This window comes from Durio zibethinus, chromosome 15 (genome assembly GCF_047325235.1).
Source record: "Durio zibethinus cultivar Kanyao isolate XHJ-2024 chromosome 15, ASM4732523v1, whole genome shotgun sequence".
Classification (NCBI taxonomy): Eukaryota; Viridiplantae; Streptophyta; class Magnoliopsida; order Malvales; family Malvaceae; genus Durio; species Durio zibethinus.
The window spans coordinates 24,506,291-24,530,855 of record NC_143176.1 but is presented as its reverse complement, the minus strand read 5'-3'; the positions used below and the strand labels follow the sequence as shown (position 1 = coordinate 24,530,855).

Genomic DNA, 24,565 nt, shown 5'->3' with positions numbered 1-24,565 from the left:
TCATACAAGCTTATTTGAATAAAAATAATATTAATTTAATAATATTCCAAAACTTAGTGAAAGATTTAAAAAATAAATGTATTTGTCAAACTAGTTCAAATAGTTAAGACCATTAAACTAATTATCTATTTCAAACCATTCTAACCTTTTATTAATATTTAGAAAATTAATCAGTAAGAGATTTAAAAAGTAAAATTGTTTACCAAACCCTTTCAAATAGTTTTGACTATTTGAATAATTATCTATTCCAATTCATTATAACCTTTTATTTTGTCATCAAACAATTGGTTCTATTCATACTATTAGTCAAAATAAAATAATACTAATTTAATAATATTTTGACACTTAATAACCAAGAAAATTAAAAAATAAATCAAATTGCTAAACAATTTCAAATAGTAAGACTATATGAATGATTATCTATTTCAAATCATTATGACCTTTTGTTTTGTCATAAAACAATTTTTTTTTATCATACAAGCTTATTCGAAATAAAATAAAATTAATTTATTAATATTTCAAAAATTAATAAGTAAGAGATTTAAAAAATAAATCTGTTTATTGAATTAGTTCAAATAATTATGACTATTTGAGCAATTATCAATCCAAATCGTTAAGATCTTTTATTTTGTCATAAAACAATTGTTTCTGATCATAAAGCTTATTTAGTTAAAAATAATACTAATTTAATAATATTTCAAAAATTAATAAGTAAGAGATTTAAAAAATAAATGTGTTTGCCGAACCAGTTCAAATAGTTAAAACTATTAGAATAATTATATATTTTAAATCATTCTAACCTTTTGTTTAGTTAGAAAATATTTGTTTCATATCTTACAATCTTATTCGAAATAAAATAATCCAAATTTATTAACATTTGAAAAATTAATAAGGAAAAGTTTGAAAAAATAAATTTGTTTATTGAACAAGTTCAAATAGTGATTACTATTTGAACAATTAATTATTTAAAATCATTATGACCTTTTGTTTTGATATAAAACAATTATTTCAGTATATAAAAGCTTATCCAAAATAAAAGAATACTAATTTCTTAATATTTCAAAAATTAATAAGCAATAGTTTAAAAAAATAAATTAGTTTACTAAACAAATTCAAATAGTTATGCTTATTTGAACAATTGTCTATTTAAAATCATTATGACCTTTTGTTTTATCATAAAACAATTGTTTCAATTCATAAAAGCTTATTCAAAATAAAATAATACTAATTTACTAATATTTCAAAAATTAATAAGTAAGCGATTTCAAAAGTAAATCGGTTTACCAAATTAGTTCAAATAATTGTGGTCATTTCAACAATTATCTATTTTAAATTGTTATAACGTTTTGTTTGGTTATATAACAATTGTTTTTTATTATACAAAGTTTATTCAAAATAAAATAATAGTAATTTATTAATCTCTCAAAATTAATAAGAGATTTAAAAAATAAATTTATTTACCGAACCAGTTTAAATAGTTGACTATTTGAATAAATGTATACTTCAAATAGTTATAACCTATTGTTCTGTCATAAAACAATTATTTCTGTTTTTACAAGCTTATTCAAAATAAAATAATACTAATATAAAAATATTCCAAAAATTAATAACTAAGAGATTTAAAAAATAAATTTGTTTGCTAAACCAGTTCAAATAGTTAAGACTATATTTCAAATCATTTTTGTTTTGTCATAAAATAATTTTTTCAATTCACACTAACTTATTTGGAATAAAATAAAATGAATTTATTCATACTAAAAAATGAATATGCAAGAGATTTAAAAAGTAATTCTATTTACCTAACCAGTTTAAATAATTATGACTATTTGAACAATTATCTTTTTCAAATAGCTATGACCTTTTGTTCTGTCATAAAACAAATGTTTTTGTTCATGTAAGTTCACTCTGAATAAAAGAATACTAATCTATTAATATTTCAAAAATTAATAAGGATTTAAAAAATAAATTTGTTTACCGATCAAGTTCAAATCGTTATGATTATTTGTGCAATTATTTATTTCAAATTGTTATGACCTTTTTTTTTGTTATAAGACAATAGTTTTTGTTCATATAAGCTTATTCGGATGAAAATAATACCAATTTATTAATATTTTAACAATTACTAAATAAAAACTTAAAAAAAAAGTATGCTTACCGAACTAGATCAAATAGTCATGACTATTTGACTAATTATCTATTTCAAATGGTTATGACATTTTCTTTTGTCATAAAAAAATTATTTCAATTCATACAAGCTTATTTGAAATAAAATAATACTAAGTTATTAATATTATGAAAATTAATAATTAAGAGATTAAAAAAATGAATATGTTTGTCGAACAAGTTTAAATAATTTTGACTATTTTAACAATTATCTATTTGAAATCACTATAACCTTTTGTTTTGTCATAAAATGATTTTTTCTATTCATACAAGCTTATTTTGAATAAAATAATACAAATTTATTAATATTAAGCCAATTAATAAGCAAAAGATTTAAAAAATAAATCTATTTATTGAACAATATCAAATCTTTACGACTATTTGAAAAATTATTTATTTCAAATTGGAATGATTTTTTGTTTTATCATAAAATAATTGTTTCTGTCATACATGTTTATTTCTATTAACAAAATATTAATTTATTAATATTTTGACAATTAATAAGTAGAATATTTAAAAATAAATATGTTTTTTGAACAAGTTCAACTAGTCATAATTAGTTGAATAATTATTTATTTCAAATCATTGTGACCTTTTATTTTGTAATAAAACAATTATTTTAGCTCATATAAGCTTATTTGAAATAAAATAATACTAATTTTTTAATATTCCAAAAATTAATGAGAAAGAGAATTAAAAAAGGAATCTTGTTACCTAACATGTTCAAATAGTTATGACTATTTGAATTATTATCTATTTCAAATCATTGTGACCTTTTGTTTTGTAATAAAAAAATTGTTTTAGTTCATATAAGCTTATTTGAAATAAAATAATACTAATTTATTAATATTCTAGAAATTAATGAGAAAGAGAATTAAAAAATAAATCTTGTTACCAAACATGTTCAAATAGTTATGACTATTTGAACAATTATCTATTTTAAAATATTATGACATTTTGTTTTCTCATAAAACATTTGGTTCTATTCATGCAAGCATATTTCGAATAAAATAATAAAAATTTATTAATATTTCAAAAATTAATAAGTAAAAATTTAAAAATAAGATATTTTCTAAACATTTTCAAATAGTTATGACTATTTAAATAGTTATCTATTTAAAATTGTTAGATATTTTGTTTTGTCATAAACCAATTGTTTCTGTTCATAAAAGCTTATTTAAAATATAATACTAACTTATTAAAATTCCAAAAATTAATAAGTAAAAGATTTAAAAAATAAATTTATTTATCGAGCAAGTTCAAATAGTTATGACTATTTGAACAATTATTTATTTCAAATCATTATGATCTTTTGTTTTGTCATAAAACAATTGTTTCTATTCATACAAGTTTATTTGAAATAAAATAATACTAATTTATTAATATTTTAAAAATTAATAAGTTAAAAATTTTAAAAATAAATTTGTTCACCAAACAAGCTTAAATAGTCATGTCCATTTGAACTATTTTCTATATCAAATTGTTATTATATTTTGTTTTGTCATAAAATAATTGTTTCTATTCATACAAAATTATTCAAAATAAAATAATACTAATTTATTAATATTTCAAAAATTAATAAAAGATTTAAAAACTAAATCTTTATATTGAACCAATTCAAATAATTATGATTTTTTGAACAATTATCTATCTCAAATCGTTATGATATTTTTTTGTCATAAGCAATTGTTTTTGTTCATACAAGCTTATTTGGAGTAAAATATTGATAAATTAATAATATTCTAATAAAAGATTTAAAAAATAAATGTGTTTGCCAAACTAATTCAAATAGATAAGAAAATTAGAACAATTATCTATTTCAAATCGTTTTGGCCTTTTGCTTGTCATAATATAGTATTTTTAGTTCATGCATGCTTATTCAAAATAAAATAATACTAATTTATTAGCATTCAAAAAATTAATAAACAACAAATTTTAAAAAAGTAAATTTGTTTATCAAACAAGTTCAAATAGTTATGACTATTTGAACAATTATCTATTTAAAATAAATATGACCTTTTATTTTATCATAAAACAATTTTTTCAATTTATAAAAGCTTATCTGAAATAAAATAATAGTACTTTATAAATACTTCAAAAATTGATATATTAGAGATGTAAAAAATGCATCGAACTAGTTCAAATAATTATGGCTATTTGAACAATTATATATTTCAAATCATTACAAACTTTTGTTTTTTCATAAAATAATTGTTTTTCATCATACAAGCCTATTTGGAATAAAATAGTATTAATTTATTAAAATTTCAAAAATTAATAGGAAGGAGATTTAAAAAATATATCTATTTATTGAATCAGTTCCTATTTAAATAATTATCTATTTTGAATTGTTGTAACCTTTTGTTCTATCGTAAAATAATTGTTTCAATTCATATAAGCTTATTAGGAATAAAATAATACTAATTTAATAATATTCCCAAAATTAATAACTAAGAGATTTAAAAAATAAATATGTTTGCTTAAGTAGCTTAAACAGTTAAGACTATATGAATAATTATCTATTTGAAATCATTATGACCATTTGTTTTATCATAAAACAATTGTTTCAGGTCATAGAAGCTTATTCAAAATAAAATAATACTAATTTATTAATATTTCAAAAATTAATAAGTAAGTTATTTAAAAAGTGAATCTGTTTATCGAATCAATTCAAATAATTATGATCATGTTATCAATTATCTATTTCAAATTATTATTACCTTTTGTTTTGTCATATAACAATTGTATTTGAGCATTCAATTTTATTTGGAATACAATAATACTATTTATTAATCTTTTAAAAATTAATAAGTAAGAGATTTAAAAAATAAATCTATTTACCAAACTAGTTCAAGCAGCAATGACTATTTGAACAATTATAGACTTCAAATTGTTATAACCATTTGTTTTGTCATAAAATAATTATTTTTGTTCATACAAGCTTATTCAAAATAAAATAATACTAATATAATAATATTATGAAAATTAAAAGCTAAGAGAATTAAAAAATAAATTTATTTGCCGAATCAGTTCCAATATTTAAGACTATATGAATAGTTATCTATTTCAAATCGTTATGACCTTTTGTTTTGTTATAAAATAAGGTTTTTTGAATTCATAGTAGCTTACTTGGAATAAAATAAAATGAATTTATTAATATTTCAAAAATAAATAAGAGATTTAAAAAAATAACTCTATTTACCCTATCCAGTTCAAATAATTATGATTATTTGAACAATTATCTATTCCAAATCATTGTGACCCTTTGTTTTGTCATAAAACAAATGCTTTTGTTCATATAAATTTGTTCGAAATAAAATAATACTAATCTATTAATATTTCAAATATTAATAAGAGATTTAAAAAATAAACCTATTTATCAAACTAGTTCAACTAGTTTTGACTATTTAAGCAATTATTTATTTTAAATCTTATGACTTTTTGTTCTGTTATAAAATAATTGTTTCTATTCATACATGCTTATTTGGACTAAAATAATACTAATTTATTAATATTTAGCAATTGATAAGTAAAATTTAAAAAATAAATATGTTTACTGAACTAGATCAAATAATCATGATTTTTTGAATAATTATTTATTTCAAATCGTTATGACCTTTTGTTTTGTCATAAAAGAAATGCTTCAGTCCATATAAGCTTATTCGAAATAAAATAATACTAATTTATTAGTAATTCAAAAATTAATAATAAAGAAATTTAAAAAGATGAATATGTTTATTGAAAAAGTTTAAATAATTATGACTGTTTGAACAATTATTTATTTGAAATTGCTATAACCTTTTGTTTTGTCACAAAAGAATTTTATCTATTCATACAATCTTATTTCAAATAATATAATTCAAATTTATTAATATTAAGACAATTAAAAATGTAAAAGATTTAAAAAATAAATTTGTTTACTGAACAAGTTCAAATCGTTATCACTATTTGTGTAATTATTTATTTCAACTTGTTATGGCTTTTTGTTTTATCATAAAACAATTGTTTATGTTCATACAAGTTTATTTAGATTAAAATAATATTAATTTATTAATATTTTGACAATTTATAAGTAAAAGATTTAAAAAAATAAATATGTTTGCCAAATAAGTTCAAATAGTCATGACTATTAAAATAATTATGACTTTTTCTTTTGTAATAAAACAATTGTTTTAGTTCATATAAGTTTATTTGATGTAAAATAATACTAATTTATTAATATTCCAAAAATTAATGAGTAAGAGAACAGAAAAAAGAATCCATTTACCAAATAAGTTCAAATAGTTATGACTATATGAACAATTATCTATTTTAAAACATTATGACCTTTCATTTTTTCACAAAATAATTGTTTTTTTTCATGCAAGCTTATTTTGAATAAAATAATTTAAATTTATTAATATTCCAAAAATTAAAAAGAAAAAAAATGTTTTCTGAACACATTCAAATAGTTATGACTATTTGAACAATTATCTATTTCAAATCATATGATCTTTTGTTTCATCATAAACTAATTGTTTTTGCTCATAAAAACTTATTCAGAATAGAAATAATACTAATTTATTAAAATTCTAAAAATTAATAAGTAAAAGATTTAAAAAATAAATCTGTTTAACGAGCTAGTTCAAATAGTTATGGCTATTTGAACAATTATTTACTTCAAATCATTATGATATTTTGTTTTGTCATAAAACAATTGTTTCTATTCATACAAGTTGATTCAAAATAAAATAATACTAATTTATTAATATTCTAAAAATTACTAGGTTGGAGATTTAAAAAATAAATATATTTGCAGAACAAATTCAAATAGTCATATTCATTTGAACTATTATCTATTTCAAATCATTATGGCATTTTGTTTTGTTGTAAAACAATTGTTTTATTCATACAAGATTATTCAGAATCAAGTAATACTAATTTATTAATATTTCAAAAATTAATAAGACATTTAAAAGCTAAATCTGTTTACCAAACCAGTTTAAATAGTTATGACTATTTCAACAATTACCTATCTCTAATAGTATGATCTTTGTTTTGTCATAAAACAAATTGTTTCTATTCATGCAAGCTTATTCTGAATAAAATAATGCTAAACTAATAATATTCTAAAAATTAATAAGTAAGAGATTTAAAAAATAAATGTGTTTGGCAAACCAGTTATAATAGTTAAGACTATTAGAATAATTGTCTATTTCAAATCATTTTGAGCTTTTGTTTTGTTAGAAAAATTTGTTTTCAATTCATACAAGCTAATTTGAAATAAAATAATATAATTTTATTAACATTCAGAAAATTAATAAGCAAGAAATTAAAAAAAATAAATCTGTTTACTGAATAAGTTCAAATAGTTATGACTATTTGAACAATTATCTATTTAAAATTGTTATAAACTTTTGTTTTATCATAAAACAATTATTTTAGTTTAATAAAACTTATCCAAAATAAAATAATATTACTTTATTAATATTTCAAAAATTGAGAAGTTGGAGATTTAAAAAATAAATCAGTTTATCGAATTAGTTCAAATAATTATGGCCATTTAAACAATTATCTATTTCAAATCGTTATGAACTTTTTATTTTGTTATAAAACAATTGTTTTTCATCATACAAGTTTATTTGGAATAAAATAATATTAATTTATTAATATTTCAAAAACTAATAAGTAGGAGAATTAAAAAATAAATATACTTACCGGACTAGTTTAAATAGTTATTACTATTTGAATAGTTATATATTTCAAATCATAAAATAATTATTTATGTTCATACAAGCTTATTCGGAATAAAATAATTCTTATCTAATAATATTATGAAAATCAATAACTAAGAGATTTAAAAAATAAATTTGTTTGTCGAACTAATTCAAATAGTTAAGGCTATATGAATAATTATCTATTTCAAATCGTTATAACCTTTTGTTTTGTTGTAAAAAAAGATATTTCTGTTCATATAAGTTTGTTTTGAATCAAATAACATTTATTTCTTAATATTTTGAAAATTAATAAGAGATTTTAAAAAATAAATCTATTTACCAAATCAATTCAAGTAGTTATAACAATTTGAACAATTATTTATTTCAAATCATTATAACCATTTGTTTTGTCATAAAACAATTGTTTCTATTAACATAGTCTTATTCAAAATAAAGTATGCTAATTTATTGATATTCTAAAAATTAATAAATAACGGATTTAAAAAATAAATCTCTAGCCTAACCAGTACAAATAATTAAACAAATTTATTTTTTAAATCTCTTAGTTATTAATTGTCAAAATATTATTAGATTAGTATTATTTTATTCTGAATAAGCTTGTATGAATAGAAATAATTATTTTATGAAAAAACAAAAGGTTATAACAAATTAAAATATATAATTGTTCAAATAGGTATAATTATTTGAAGTGGTTCCTTAAATAACATTATTTTTTAAATCTCTTATAAAATTTTAAAATATTAATAAATTAGTTTTATTTTATTATGAATAAACTTGGATGAGTTGTAATAATTGTTTTATAACAAAACAAAAGGTTATAATGATTTAAAATAATAGATAATTATTCATATAGTTTTAACTATTTGAACTGGTTTGACAAACAAATTTATTTTTTAAATCTCTTAGTTAAGAATTTTTAGAATATTATTAATTTAGTATTATTTTATTCCAAATAAATTTATATGAATAGAAATAATTATTTTATGACAGAACAAAAAGGTTGTAACAATTTGAAATAGATAATTGTTAAAATAGTCATAACTATTTGAACTTATTCAGTAAATAGATTTATTTTTTGAATCTCATACTAATTCTTGAAATATTAATAAATTAGTATTATTTTATTTCAAATAAACTTGTATGTTCAAAATTATTGTTTTATGACAAAACAAAAAGTACTAACAATTTTATTTCAAATAAGCTTGTATATTGAAAAACAATTGTTTTATGACAAAATGAAAGGTAATAACGATTTGAAATAGATAATTATTTAAATATCCATAATTATTTAAATTGATTCAGTAAATTGATTTATTTTTAAAATCTCTTATTAATTTTTAAAATCTTAATAAACTAGTATTATTTTTTTGGATAAATTTTTGTGAACTAAAACAATTGTTTTATAACAAAACAAAAGTTCATATCGATTTTAAATAGATAATTATTTAAATAGTTATAGCTATTTGAACTTGTTCAGTAAACAGATTTATTTTTTCAAATCTCTTGCTTATTAATTTTTGGAAAGTTAATAAATTAGTATTATTTTCTTTCGAATAAGTTTTTTTGAACTAAAAAATTATTTTATGACTAAACAAAAGGTCAAAATGATTTGAAATAGATAATTATTTTAATAATCTTAACTATTTGAATTGATTCAGTAAATATATTTATTTTTTTAATTATTTATTAATTTTGAAAATATTATTAAATTAGTATTATTTTTATCTAAATTAACTTGTATATCAGAAACAATTGTTTTATGCCAAAATAAAGATCATAATGATTTGAGATTGATATTTGTCCAAATAGTCATAACTATGAATTGCTTTAGAAAACAGCTTTAGTTTTTAAATTTCTTGCTTAATAATTTTTAAAATATTAATAAAATAGTATTATTTTATTTTGGATATGTTATTAATTGAAACAATTGTTTTATGACAAGACAAAAAGTTAAAACAATTTTAAATAGATAATTATTCAAATAGTCATATCTAATTAAAATTGTTCAGTAAACAGATTTATTTTTTTAAATCTCTTGCTTATTAATTTTTTGAATGTTAATAATTAGTATTATTTTATTCTGAATAAGTTTGTATGAACTAAAATAATAGTTTTATGACTAAGCAAAAGGTTATAATGATTTGAAATAGATAATTGTTCAAATAGTCTTAACTATTTAAACTTGTTCGACAAACATATTTATTTTTTTTAAATCTCTTACTTATTGATTTTCATAATATTATTAAATTAGTATCATTTTAATCGAATAAGCTTATATGAAAAGAAACAATTGTTGTATGACAAAATAAAGATCATTAAGATTTGAGATAGATAATTGTTCAAATAGTTATAACTATTTGAACTGGTTCAGTAAATAGATTTAGTTTTTAAATCTCTTGTTAATTTTTAAAATATTAATAAATTTGTATTATTTTATTTTGAATAATTCTGTATGAACAGAAACAATTGTTTTACCACAAAACAAAAGGTCATAATAATTTAAAATAGATAATTGTTCAAATGGACATAACTATTTGAACTTGTTCGATAAACATATAGTTTTTTAAATCTCCTAAGTATTAACTTGCAAAATATTAATAAGGTAGTATTATTTTATTCTGAATAAACTTGTATGAATAGAAACAATTGTTTTATGACAAAACAAAAGATCCTAACTATTTGAAATAAAAAATTGCTCAAACAGTCATAATAATTTGAGTTTACTCAATAAACAGATTCATTTTATAAATCTTTTACTTATTAATTTTTGAAATATTAATAAACTAGTATTATTTTATTTCAAATAAGCTTGTATGGATAGAAACAATTTGTTTATCACAAAACAAAAGGTCATAACTATTTGAAATAAATAATAAATATTCAAATGAGAACTTTGAAGGCCGGAGGGGGGAAAGGTTCCATGTGAACAACACTTGAACATGGATTAGTCAATCGTAAGAGATGGGGGGAGTTAGTCCAACAACGCATTGAGTGCGAGCTTTGAAAGGGAATCGGGTTAAAATTCCTAAGCCAGAACACAAAGGCTAATGGCAATGTTAGGGAGTTTGGAGTCATCGGTAGAGGACTCGAAAAGGGTTATCTTTTTTGTTTAACTGCCTACGCACCCTAGAAACGGCTCAGCTGTAGGTAGAGTCCAGTGGTTGAAAGAGCACCACATGTCACGTGGTGTTTGGTGCCACCTTAATAGCCCTTGAAAATCTAAAGGATCATGCTATCTGTGCCCAATTGTACTTATAACCCCATTAGGTTTCCAAGGTGAATAGCCTATGGCCGATGGAACAATGTAGGCAAGGGAAATTGACAAAATGGATCTATAACCTTGAGAAAAGGATTGGCTCTAAGGGCTAGGCACTAGGATCCCAGTGTCGAACCCATCAGCTACCGGCTCTAATGGCAAAAGTAGGTCACTGCATGCGAACCAAGGATGGACTGGGAAAGGCTCCCTCAAGGGCTTTTCTCGGGTGATGAATAGTTGACTTAGAACTGATATAGACAAGGGGAGTCTGATTGTTTAATTAAAACAAAAGCATTCTGATGGTCATTACGAATGTTCACGCAATGTGATTTCTAGCCAGTGCTTTGAGTGTTAATGTGAAAAAATTCAACCAAGCATGGGTAAACAGCGGAAGTAACTATGACTCTCTCTAAGTAGCCAAATGCCTTGTCATTTAATTAGTGATGCACATTAATGGATTAATGAGATTCCCATTGTCCCTATCTACCATCTAGTGAAACCACAGCCAAGGGAACAGGCTTGGTAGAATCAACAGAGAGAGAAGACCTTATTAAGTTGACTTTAGTCTAACTTTGTGAAATGACTTAGAGGTGTAGGATAAGTGGGAGACCTCGAATGAAATTGAAATACCACTACTTTTAACGTTATTTTACTTATTCTGTGAATCAAAAGTAGGGCATGACCCTTTTTTTTGGACCTAAGGTTGGCCTTAGTTAGTCAATCTAGGCAAAAAACATTCTTAGGTAGGGAGTCTGGCTGGGAAGGCAAATTTGTTAAAAGATAATGCAAATGTCCTAAGATGAGCTCAATGAGAACAAAAAACATATGTGGAACAAAAGGGTAAAAGCTCATTTGATTCTAGTTTTCAGTATGAATATGAATTATGAAAGCATGGCCTATCAATCCTTTATACCTTTGGAATTTGAAGCTAGGGGTGTCAGAAAAGTTACCATAGGGATAACTGGCTAGTGGTAGCTAAGCATGCATAGCAACATTGCTTTTTGATCCTTCGATGCCAACTTTTCCTATCATTGTGAAGCTGAATTCACTAAGTGTTGGATTATTCACCCACTAATAGAGAACATGAGCTAGGTTTAGACTATCGTGAGATAGGTTAGTTTTACCTTATTGATGGTAGTGTCACAATAGTAATTCAACCTAGTAAAGAGAAACTATTGATTCACACAATTGGTCATTGTGCTTGGTTAAAAGTCAATGATGCAAAGCTACCATGCGCCAGATTATGACTGAACACCTCTACGTTAGAATTTGGGCTAGAAGTGATGCATGCACTTGTCACCCGATTATCAACCCATAGTAGAAGCCTATGGCCCCCAAAGGTACATGTTGTAAGTGCAACCTTTAAGGTGAACAAATTATGCGGGCCTCTTTAGAGCTTAATTCCCATAAAGCGACAGGTAGAATCCTTTGTAGATGACTTAATTACTTGATGGAGTACTATAAGTGGTAGAGTGACCTTGCTGCCACTCTGCCATGATCCACTAAGATTTAGTCCTTTGTTGCTTCAATTCATCCTTTCCCCTCACACCCATTGAAGTCTATTCACTTTATTCTTTTAAACCATACCTCTTTGGGATAGGGGATGAATGATGTTCTCCATTGCAATTGGTTGGGCTGGTGGATGACATTCCTACCTCAAGCATCGAAGTAAATGACAACCAAATGCCTTTGGTATTTGTTATAGGAATAGGCTCACCCTTGGTGTGGCTGGCCCTTGGATCAGTTATGCTTGCACACCATTGATAGCACTTGGCCCTTAGTTTATGCGGGCAATCACATCCAACACTATTGGCAGATGTTAGCCTATTATTTCCTCGAATACCATCAGTAAATGCTAGCCCCTTAGTTCAGGATGCTACCTCAAACACCATTGCTAGATGCTGGCACTTGTAAAAAATGATCAACCTACGAAACTCAAGTGCTTAGCATAATTCTAGCTTGTCAAAGATTGTGCTATAGTATTAGGCATTCTAGAAGCCCACAAATCTGATCTTCCCAAGACTATGCTTAGGTAATCCTGCACATGGGTTTGATCATGCGCTCGCACCTTAATCATCAGTGCCTGCACCTAGGTTTGACTGTGTGATCGTACATTGCTCACAAGTGCATGTACTCAGACCTAGCTCAATTTTACCAAACCTAAAAACCTTACTTGTGTCTCTGGAGTCTTGATTACTATCCATACCAGTATTTTTGGTAGTTTTGTATGACTTAGGACTCTAGTAAGCCTTATGGCTTGGTTTGCTTGGTAGTTGAACCCTATCATACTAGAATTGAGACTGTTTCTCAACTTAGAGAGATTCCTTGGGCTTGGACCAGCTTGCGGACCATGACACATACACATGCATCAATTTATCTAAGTGCTCACCAGTGCCTACACTTAAGCCTAGCTCAATTCCATAAAACTTAAACACTGTGCCTGAGCCTCTAGAGTCTTGATCATTACCTATACCACTATTCTAGGCTAGTGCCCCTCAACTTGGGCCTCCAGTAGGCCTTAAGGCTTGGTCTCCTTCGCAATCAGACCCTTTCTTATTAGAATTGGAACTACTCCTCGACTCGGAAAGAACATTTAGGCATGGACTAGCATTTAAACCATAACACATACACTTGCCTCGACCGCCATTGAGACATGTTGGCCCTTAGTCTTTGCACATGTTTTAACCTCTATTGGCACATGCTAGCCTTTTGTATAAGTAGTTCCCTTGAACACCATTGGCATATGCTGGGCCACACATCGAATGTGATATCCTAGGCCTAGACCACATACCATGCACACTACTATCGAGCAGTTGGTGGGTTCAGGCACATCTTCACATTTTTGCCTTGTGAATAACATTTTAATGGGTTGTCAATTCATCTAAGCATTCACTAGTGCCTGCACCTAAGGCTGGCTCAATTTTTTGGAACTCGAACACCGTGCTTGAGCCTTTAGAGTTTTGATCACTGCCCCTACCACTATTCTTCGTTAGTGCCTTACAACCTGGGCCTCCAATATGTCTCAAGGCCTAGTCCCCCTAGTAGTCGGACCTTTTTCTGCTAGAATTGGAACTGTTCCTCAACTTAGAGAAAACCTTTGGGCCTGGAGTAGCTTGTAAATCATGACATAGGTACATGCCTTGACCACCATTAAGATATGTTAGCCCTTGGTCTTGGCACATACTTCGACCACCAATAGCACATGCTAGGCCATGCACTACACATGAGTATCCTGGGCCCAAGCCTCGTACAATGCATACCTCGATTGGGCAGTCGGTGGATTCCTACACATCTTCACATTTCTGCCATGCCAATGCCATTTTTATGGCCTATAAACTCATATAAGCACTCATTAGTGCCCACACTTAGGCTTGGCTCAATTTTGCCAAACTTGAACACCGTGCTTAAGTCTTTAGAGTCTTGATCGCTACTCGTACCATTGTTTTGGGCTAGTTCCTTCTGACCTGGGCATCCAGTAGGCTTCAAGGCCTAGTCCTCCTTTTAATCAAACCATTTTTCTTATTAGAACTAGAATTACTCCTTGACTCAAAGAGAACCCTAGGCCTGGATCAACTTATGAATTATGACACATGCATATGCCTTGACCACCATTAAAAGATGCTGGCCCTTGGCCTTCATGCATGCTTCAACCATCATTGGCACATGCTGGCCCTTTGTGCAAGCAGTTCCCTTGAACACCAATGGCACATGCTAGGCCATATGTCACGGGCTTTGACCTTAAACTCAAAATTCGTGTGGCCTTAGGCTTGGAATCACCTCCTTGTAGCCTACGTTAGCCTAAAACACCAGCGTAAGAGCACTAGAACAATGGGAAGGGCTAAATACGCAAGTTTGAGAGAAACAGGAAAACAAGATAGCTTACTAGAATATGCTTTGTATTCACTAAAACAAAAGTGTATGATGGTGTACAAATAAGGGTAGAGCAACCCTTTATTTATAGTTAAGGCTTCAGCTAAACTTAATGGCAATATCCCTAGAATAAAGGCTAAAATCAAGGAATTACAAAGATTACAATAAATCAAGATTCTAACTCCTGAATTTTAGGGTCAACTAAATCTGCCAAGAGGCTTCTGCTAATCCTGAAGGCTTCCAAAAGATTTCTTTGCATATCTCCCACCTTGGGCTTTTCTGGAAGTGGTGCAGGTATCATGCAGGCCAGGCCTTAGCCATACGGGCTGGCCTGTAGGCTGTACGGGCATTCTAGCCTTGTCTCTCATGCCTTGCGTGCAAATACCAGCCAATGTGCTTGGTGTGCAGGCTTCAACCTCTGGCTTGCATGCTTGTGCCCCTGATATGCTTGGCACACCTACCCAAGGTGTGACATTCTCCCCTACCTGATTACGTAATGGCCTCGTTGCATCATTTGCATGGTACTGCCTGATCTGGTCCTCAAACTGCCATAAGTCTTCTATTAGTTCCTAGCTCACCTCGCTATTTGAAAGTCTCTTCTAGTGCACCAAGTACTCTTATCTTGGTTGGTAGTTTTCTCGTCTCACCTTTCGATCAACTATGATACTTTAGACCTCCTTCTCATATGAGGCCCTTACTCCCAATGGCGCACACTTTGACTCTGCTCATCCTGGATCTCCCTCATCCTAATGGAATGGCTTGAGCATGCTTACATGAAACATCGGCTTGGGTGGCATATCCAGCTTATAGGCAACCTTGCCTACCCTCTTGAATACTCAGAAAAGTCCCTTAAACCTCTAGACTAGGCCTTTGTGTAGCCCCCTATGGCACATAATGGGATACGGCTTCACTAACACCAAGTCTCTAACTTGGAATTGTACGTCCTGCCTATTCTGGTCTGCCTACTTTTTTGACCTCTTTGCGGCCTTGTGTAGATAGACTCTGGCCAAGTCAGTTTGTTCCTACCAAGCCTTGGCAAGCATGTATGCTATTGGATTTAGCCCTGTGTAGCCTGCAGCAATTGAACCAGGTGTTAATGGTTGTTAACCTGTCACAACCTCAAATGGGCTCTAGTTTATTGTCTTGCTCCTTTGCAAGTTATAGGAAAACTATGCAACATCTAGTAGCTTTGGCCAGTCCTTTTATGTGGCACTCACATAGTGCCTGAGGTAGATCTTCAATAGTCAATTCACACGTTCAGTCTGCCCATCGGTCTACGAATGCATACTAGTGGAAAAGTTCAAGTCTAAACCCAATAGCTTGAACAACTCAGTGTAGAACCTGCCCGTGAAACGCTTGTCTCAATCACTAACAATGGTCCTCGGTATTCTTCAGTACTTAACCACATTTTTCAGGAATAATCGAGCTGCCTCATTGGCTAGGCACTTTTGGGTTGCTGGAATGAAGATTCCATACTTGGAAAACCTATCCACCACTACCATGATGCTTCCAAACCCCTCTGCCTTGGGTAGACGGACTATAAAGTCTAAAAAAACACTCTCTCATGGTCACTATGGCACTAGCAATGGGTCTAAGAGACTACCTAGTTTCTTGAGCTCTACCTTATGCTGTTGGCACACAAGACAAGTCTTCACATAGGCCTCCACATCATCCCTCATATACAGTCAGTAGTACTGATCCTCTAGTAACACCAAGGTACGACTCACTCCTAGGTCTCCAACCTACCTTAAATCATGGCACTCTTACAAAACTTCCTTATGGAGCTTCCTATGCTGTATCACAAACAGTCAGCTACCTCTAGTGTACAACAAACCATCATGCACCTAAAACCTCTTAGTCTTACCTTGCTGGGCATACTCTATAAGAGCCTTGGCTGTAGGATCATGCGCAAGTCCCTTATTGATGCACGGCATCAGTGACCCCTTTGGTTGGCTAATGGCAGCAAGGTTAGCCTTCTAGCTCAGGGTGTTTGCCACCAAGTTCACTTGCCCTAGCTTATACTCCATCTAGAAATCAAATTCTGTAAAAAAATCTTACCATTTCGCTTGCTTGGGGGATAGCTTCTTTTGTGTCTGAAAGTAGCTGGTTACCACATTGTCCATCCTAACCATGAACCTCGACCCTAACAGGTAATGGCACCAAGTGTACAAGTAGTGTACCAATGCAATTATCTTTTTCTTTTGGACCTTGTACTTACGCTCAGTCTCGTTCAGCTTCTTACTCTCGAACGTGACTAGATGTCCTTCCTGCATCAACACGTCTCTTATGGCAAAGTCTGATGCATTCGTATGCAGCCATATAGCTTGGCATGGTCTGGCATGGCCAATACTGGCTCCTTGGTCACAGTCTGCTTCAACTTATCAAAGGCTTCCTGGCACCCTATGCTCCACTCTTATGCTCTCCCTTTCTTGAGCAAGTCAGTCAATGGCATGGCTATTGCTGAGTGACCATTGATGAAGCACCTGTAGTAGTTAACTAGACCAAGGAATGACCTAAACTCAGTTACCTTGGCTGGCAGTTCCTATTCCAGGATGGTGTACACCTTGCTTCCATCCATGCGTATCCTGCCACCTCCCACTATATGGCCTAGGAATGGGATCTCCTGATGGGCAAACGAGCACTTTTCCCTTTTGACAAATAGCTTGTGCACCCGTAACACCTCGAACACCTGTCTCAAGTGGTCTACATGTTTGGCTATAGATCATAATGTCATCCAAATAAACCATAACAAATCGATCAAGGAACGACTGAAGTACCTTGTTCGTAAAGGTGTAAAATGTTGCTGGGGCATTCGTGAGTCCGAATGATAAAATGAAAACTCATACGAATCATACCAAGTGACACATGCTATCTTGGGCTCATCTCTCTTTGTGATCCTGACTTGGTAGTAGCCTGACCTCAAATCCAGTTTGGTGAACCATTTTGTGCTCCCAAGTTTGTCGAACAAGTCCGCAATGAGTGGCATAGGGTACTTGTTCTTGATGGTTAGCTTGTTCAAAGCTCGGTAGTCTACGCACAGCCACAATGACCTATTATGCTTACGTTGGAATAGAATCGATGCACCATATGATGCCTTCAATGGCTTGATGAACCCAGCATCAACCAACTCTTTGAGCTGCTTCCTTAACTCTTCCAACTCTAGTAGGGACATTTGGTAAGGGGCTCTAGCTGATGGCTTGGCCTCGGACACCAGCTCGATCTTGTGGTCTACCTTCCTCTTAAGTGATAGCTGGCTAGGCAGTTTTACGGGCATCACATCACTAAAGATCTTCAACACCTTTAGCACCTCCAAGGGTGACTCAATCTCTTTCTCCCTTGGCTCTTCAGGCTCCTCATACTTCAGGGCTACCAAGAAGGTGTCTTCTTCTCTGCTTACCATCTTGGCAAATTGGATGGCTAACACCACCTGTGACCCAACTCTAGACCCTCTCTTTAATGGTACTAGGCATTGGCACCGTGCATCCAAGATATAAATACAATTAGCAAAAGGCACAAAGAGGGCGTTAATCTGAACAAAGAAATCCAACCCAATCACAAACTCATAGTCGTCAAGGGGTATTACCTCTATGGTTTCCTTGCCTTTCCAGTCTCCAAGTTGCAACTTTACTCCCCACGCTACTCCAATGGCTGAAACCTCCTTAGAGTTCACCATTTTAATGGTACCAATCCTTTTCTGCACCTTTAGTTCGACCTTCTGGGCTCCATCACCTGAAATAAAAAGATGTGAGGCACCTGTGTCCACTAATGGTTCACTTTCTGACCTGCAACCATCAAAACTGTAAACATCAAGCCCTTTGGCTTGCAGTTCCCCTTATTCTAGACAACATTGAGTACCAATGACCCAAGCTTTGCTCTTCTTGACTTTGGCTCCTTGTCAAACTCTTTGTCTATAGCAGCCAGCTTGCTCTTCTATGGGTAATTATGCACTATGTGGCTTTCTCCACATAGGTAGCATGCTAGTGGCTCTCGGTCCCCCTTTGCTTTCCACTTGCCTGCTAGTGGCTTCCTCTCACCATCATTGGTTGAATGGTATCAGTCCCCATCCTTGGACTTTTGATCACAGTCTTTCCCCTTGGACTGCTTCTTCTGGTCCCTCTCATCTTTACCTTTACCCTTGGGCTTGGAATACTCCAACTTGTTCAGAGGCTTAAACTTTATCAAAGACTCAGCAGTAGTCATGGCTTTAGCCAAGTCATGAACTCACTTCCATTGTAGCTTATGCTTCACCCATGGTTTCAGCCCATCCATGAAAGCAAATAAGGTATCCTTCTCGCCTAGATCCGAGATCTATAGCATTATTTCAGAGAATATCTAGACATACTCCCTTATGTCCCCTTATTGGCTCAGCCTGCGTAACTTTGCCCATGCTTCATCATCGGCATACTTCAGGTAAAATTCCTCCCTGAACTCTTTTTGAAACTCTGCCCAGGTTTTAATCTTGGCATTCCCACACCTAACATCATCACACCTACGCCTCTACCATAATAAGGCTACATCAGTGAGATATATAGCAGCGGTGCTTACCTTTATTACCTCATCCTGTATGCCCATAGCCTAGAAATACTACTCCATACCCCATAGATAGTTGTCTACTTCCTTGGCTACCCTAGTTCCCTTGAACTCTTTAGGCTTGGGGATATCCATCCTGGACTTTGACACTCCAGTAAACATGCCATTCCCAATGGTAGTCTTGCAAGCAATAAGCTCGCTGGTGAGCTCCTCTATCCTCTTGCTTAAGGCCTCTACCATAGCCTTCAAGGTCTCATTCTTTTGGGTGATCACATCTATACCTTTATTGAGAGTAGCTTGCAACTCGCCACTGAGCTCCTCCTTCATGAAGTCTAGCACTTCAACGTGAGTCTCCTCATCCTCAAACTTCTTTTGGCATGTCACCCATACTCACATCCACCCTGGCCAGCCTCCCGTCCATGGTAGACTAGATATCTCTCGAGTTAGCCTTTTTGCCTCTTTCACGCCCCTACTTCTGAGCCTCTGGTTATTGGCTAGCAACGTCACTCTGGGATGCCATCTCCTCAACTATCATCTAACTTGAACAACACAAACACATAGAATCAAACTTGTTTTGATGCCAACTATGATGGGCTCCAACCTTAGACTCAGAATCCATGTGGCCTTAGGCCTGGAATCACTTCTTTGTAGCCTAAGTCAGCCTAAAACACCGGTGTTCAGGTACTACAACAATGGGAAGGGCTAAATGTGCAAGTTTGAGAGTAATAAGAAAATAAGATAGCTTGCTGGAATATGCTTTGTATTCACTGAAACAAAAGTGTATGATGGTGTACAAATGAGGGTGAAGCAGCCTTTTATTTATAGTTGAGGCTCTAGCTACACTTAATGGTAATATCCCTAGAATCAAGGCTAAAATCAAGGAATTACAAAGATTACAATCAATCAAGATTCAAACTCCTGAATTCTAGGGTCAACCAAATCTGCCAGGAGGCTCTTGCTGATCTTGAAGGCTTTCAGAAGATTCCCTTGCATATCTCCCACCTTGGGCCTTTCTAAAAGTTGTACGAGCATCATGCAGGCTAGGCCTTGACCATGCAGGTTGGCCTGCAGGCTGTGTAGGTGTTCTAGCCTTGCCTTCCAAGCCTTGCATGCAAATACTCGCCAGTGCACCTGGTGTGTGGGCCTCAACCTCTGGTTCGCGTGCTTGTGTGGCTAATATGTCTGGCACGCCTGCCCAGGGCATGACACATACACTAAGCACAGGTATCCTAGGCTTAGGTCACATATTATGTGCACCATGATCGAGTAGTAGATGGGTTTAGGCACATCTTTATATTTTTGCCACGCTAATGCCATTTTTATGGCTTGTAAATTCATATAATGCTTACTAGCTCCTGCACTTTGGCTTGGCTCATTTTCACTAAACTTGAACATTGTGCTTGAGCCGTTGGAGTCTTGATCACTACCTTTACCACTATTCTGGGCTACTTCCCTATGACCTAAACTTTTAATAAGCCTTAAGGCCTGGTCTCCCTGGCCATCAGACTTTGTCTCGCTAGAATTGGAATTGTTGCTCGATTAAAAAAGAGCCTCTGGGCTTGGACTAGCTTGCAACCATGGCACATACACATGCCTCGACTACCATCGGGACATGTTGGCCTTTGGTCTTAGCATATATTTCGACCATCATAGGCACATATTGGCCCATTATGCAAGTAGTTCCCTCGAACACCATTGGCACATGCTAGGCTAAGCACCAAATGTAGGTATCCTAGGCCATAATCATGCACCTTGTGCACCACAACAAAATAGTAGGTGGGTTCAAGTGTCATGGTTCATAAGCTAGTATAAGCCAAAGGGTTCTTTCCAAGTTGAGTAGCAATTCAAGTTCTAACAAGATAGAGTTTGACATCCAAGAGGACCAAGCTTTGAGGTTCACTAGATGTCTAGGTCATGGGGAACTAACCCAAAACAATGGGGCAGGTAGTGACAAAGACTCCAGAGGCCTAGGAAAATTGTTTAGGTTGGGTAGGATTAAGCTAGAACTAGGGGTAGGCATTGGTGAGCATTGCACAAGCATCCAATCAAACCCAGGTGAGAGCATTAATGGTTAAGAAATAGGTACATGATCAAGCCCAGGTGTGGGCACACCTGAACACAATCCTAAGAGGATTAGTTTTTGAAGCTTTTAGAAGGCTTGATATCAACATGATTTCAACAAGTCAAAGATTGTGCAGCAACACCAATCCCTTAGAATTAAGAATTGTATCTTATCTCTTAAAATCATAGGATTCAAGCCAGTGTAACCCCTAGAGTTTAAAAATGTATCTTGGCACTAATTATAAGGGGGACTCAGTTATAAATAGAGAGATTCTTATCTATATTGTACACACACTAGAACCATTGAGTAATAACATCCTTACTTTTGCCTTAAACTTTGTTTTATTCTTTTGTTAGCCTTTCTGCAAGCACTTGTTGTGGCCTTTCATTTCATAACTTACTAGGTGGCCAAGCCTTATAGTCTAAAGTGTCTATGCACAGTTTCTTATGTTAGGCTAATTTGGGATGCAAAAAAGTCCATTCTTATATCTTAGAGCTGTGCGAGCCTGAAGCTTGAGTCTCGACCAGTGACATAAGCACATTTTCATATTTTTGCCATGCAAATGCCATTTTTATGGCTTGTAAATTCATAAAATGCTAACTAACAACTGTACCTAGGCTTGGCTTAATTCTATCAAACCTGAACATCGAGCTTGATCCTCTAGAGTCTTGATCACTGCCTGTAAATCATAAAATGCTAACCAACACACACACACACCCCTAGGCCTAGCTTAATTCTGTCAAACCCAAACACCAAGCCTAAGCCTCTAGGGTCTTGATCACTACCTATTCCATTGTTCTAGGCTAGTTCCCCATGACCTAGACCTCTAGTACACCTCAAGGCTTGGTCCCCCTAGCTTTCAGACCTTGTCCTACTAGAACTAGAATTGTTTCTCTACTCGAAAAGAACTCTTGGTTTTGGATCAGCTTGCAGACTGTGACATATGCACATGCCTTAATTGCTATCAAGACATGTTGGCCCTTGGCCTTGGCACGTGCTTTGATTACCATAGACACATGTTGGCTCTTGGGGTAGGTAATTCCCTCAAATATTATTGGCACATGCTGGGCTATGCATCATGCAGACCATGACTGGGCAATAATTGGGTTCAAGCGCATTTTCATATTTTTTCCATTCCAATACCATTTTATAGCTTGTAAATTCATATAACAGTCCCCTATGCTTTCATGTGAAGTTTCATGGCAAGATGACTCATTTTTTATTTTTCATGATTTTTAAAATTTTTCATGGTTTGGGATTTTTTTAAATTCTTTTAAAAGGAGTTTTGGCCCTAAATTTAGTACACGTGATCCTTGTATTTTTGTAGGTATCCATAAAAAAATTTAGCTAAGAACTCGAAGTGTAGAAGATTTTATGGCCATTTGAAAAAAGCATCCCCATTTTAGACACTTGAATGGCTATTGGTTGCAAACTTGTAAAAGCTCTTATGCTTTTTTAAAGGGTTGTGAGTTGTTGAGGTTCTTTGGGGGATAAGGGGCCAATATAAGGGCTAAGGACTAGCACCCATCATACATCATGTGCACACACCCCCTGGCCCCCTTTCTCAATCATTAGAACCCTCAATGCCATTGACTAGGTTCTTCAACAATCTTTCGATGATGGTGCCCTAGGCAAAAAATATGACATCAGTACATGCCTAAGCCTAGCATGTGCATCAGGGCCTAGAATCAAACTTTAGCCAAGGCCTCGACTATTATCAGCATATGCTGGCACATGGTATGGGCACATTGCCTTGACCATCATCAGCATAAACTAGCCTTTGGTAAGGGCACCTACCTCGAACACCAATGGCACTAGCTAGCTTTGGTATGGGCAATTGCCTTGACCACCATTGGTATGTACTGGCCCTTGGTGAAGGCACATACCTTATCAGTATTGGTAGAAAATGGCCTTTGGTATAGGTAGTTACCTCAAACACCATCGACAAATGCTGGCCCTTGCTATGGACACTTGCCTCGAACACCATCAGCACGTGTTGGGCCTTGGTGTGGGTACTTGCCTCAACCACCATCAACACCTACAAACCCTCATGCAAGATATGTCTGTTTGAAAAAAGTTCCCCATTATAGACACTTTAATGTCTACTGCTAACATATACGTAAAATCTATCATGCCTTTTAGGGGTGATTGTCTAGTCCCCTTTTTTCTCCCATGAAGGAGTAGGTGTACATGATAGGCTTGTTGTTACGAACATCCATAGCAATGTCCCTAAAGAAAATTCTAAGCCATGCATGCCTTCTGGTCATGTTATCAAGCAACTAGTTGCTTTGGTGACTTGTAGGAGCTCATGGCCTTAACTGGTTAGTGTGCATATGGAAAAAAGGCTCAATTGTGCTGAGCACAAGCCCATGCCTACGATTGATGCTTCCCTAAACCCCAGACTAAGTCTCTAAATTGAGCAATAGCTCCTTAAAGTGGTGCAAGTAGAAGCTGTAGTCACTGGCTTGGCCTTGCCAAGTGTCTTGAGTATTTGGTAGTCCCGTGGTCCCTTATCATCAACCATAAAAATGCCTTAGCTTGGCCAAGCCTGTGCATGTAGCCCATGCTACCAAAGACCCTACGAACAAATCCCTAAATCAAGTAACATCCCCTTAGGGTGGTAGCTGCAGAGGTTTTGTGTGCTGTCTCGACTAGACCAAGCATTAGTGGTGTCATGTCATTGTTGCTTATTGGATGGCAAAAGCAACCTTATGGCCCTTCTTTGTGTTTTTCCCATGCCAAGCGGTTATGGCATGGCCTCGTACATCATTTATTTCTTTCACTTATTGAGTAGTTGATTAGGTGGGTTATGGACTAGTGTGCATGGATGCTGCCACTTGTATACAATAGGCATATGAGTGACGTTATGATTATGCATGTTGGCAGTTTTTATACTTGATGCATCAAATTGTCAACCATCATCCTGTTTAATTTCCCTCTATGTGGTTATTGTACCTTGAGGGTGCA

The 24,565-nt window shown here is 32.3% G+C and overlaps 1 pseudogene; it reads left to right on the top strand.

The window, feature by feature from the left end:
* The first annotated feature begins 10,274 nt into the window (after positions 1-10,274).
* On the top strand, positions 10,275-12,670 carry LOC149514863 (25S ribosomal RNA; annotated as a pseudogene).
* The last annotated feature ends 11,895 nt before the right edge of the window (positions 12,671-24,565 follow it).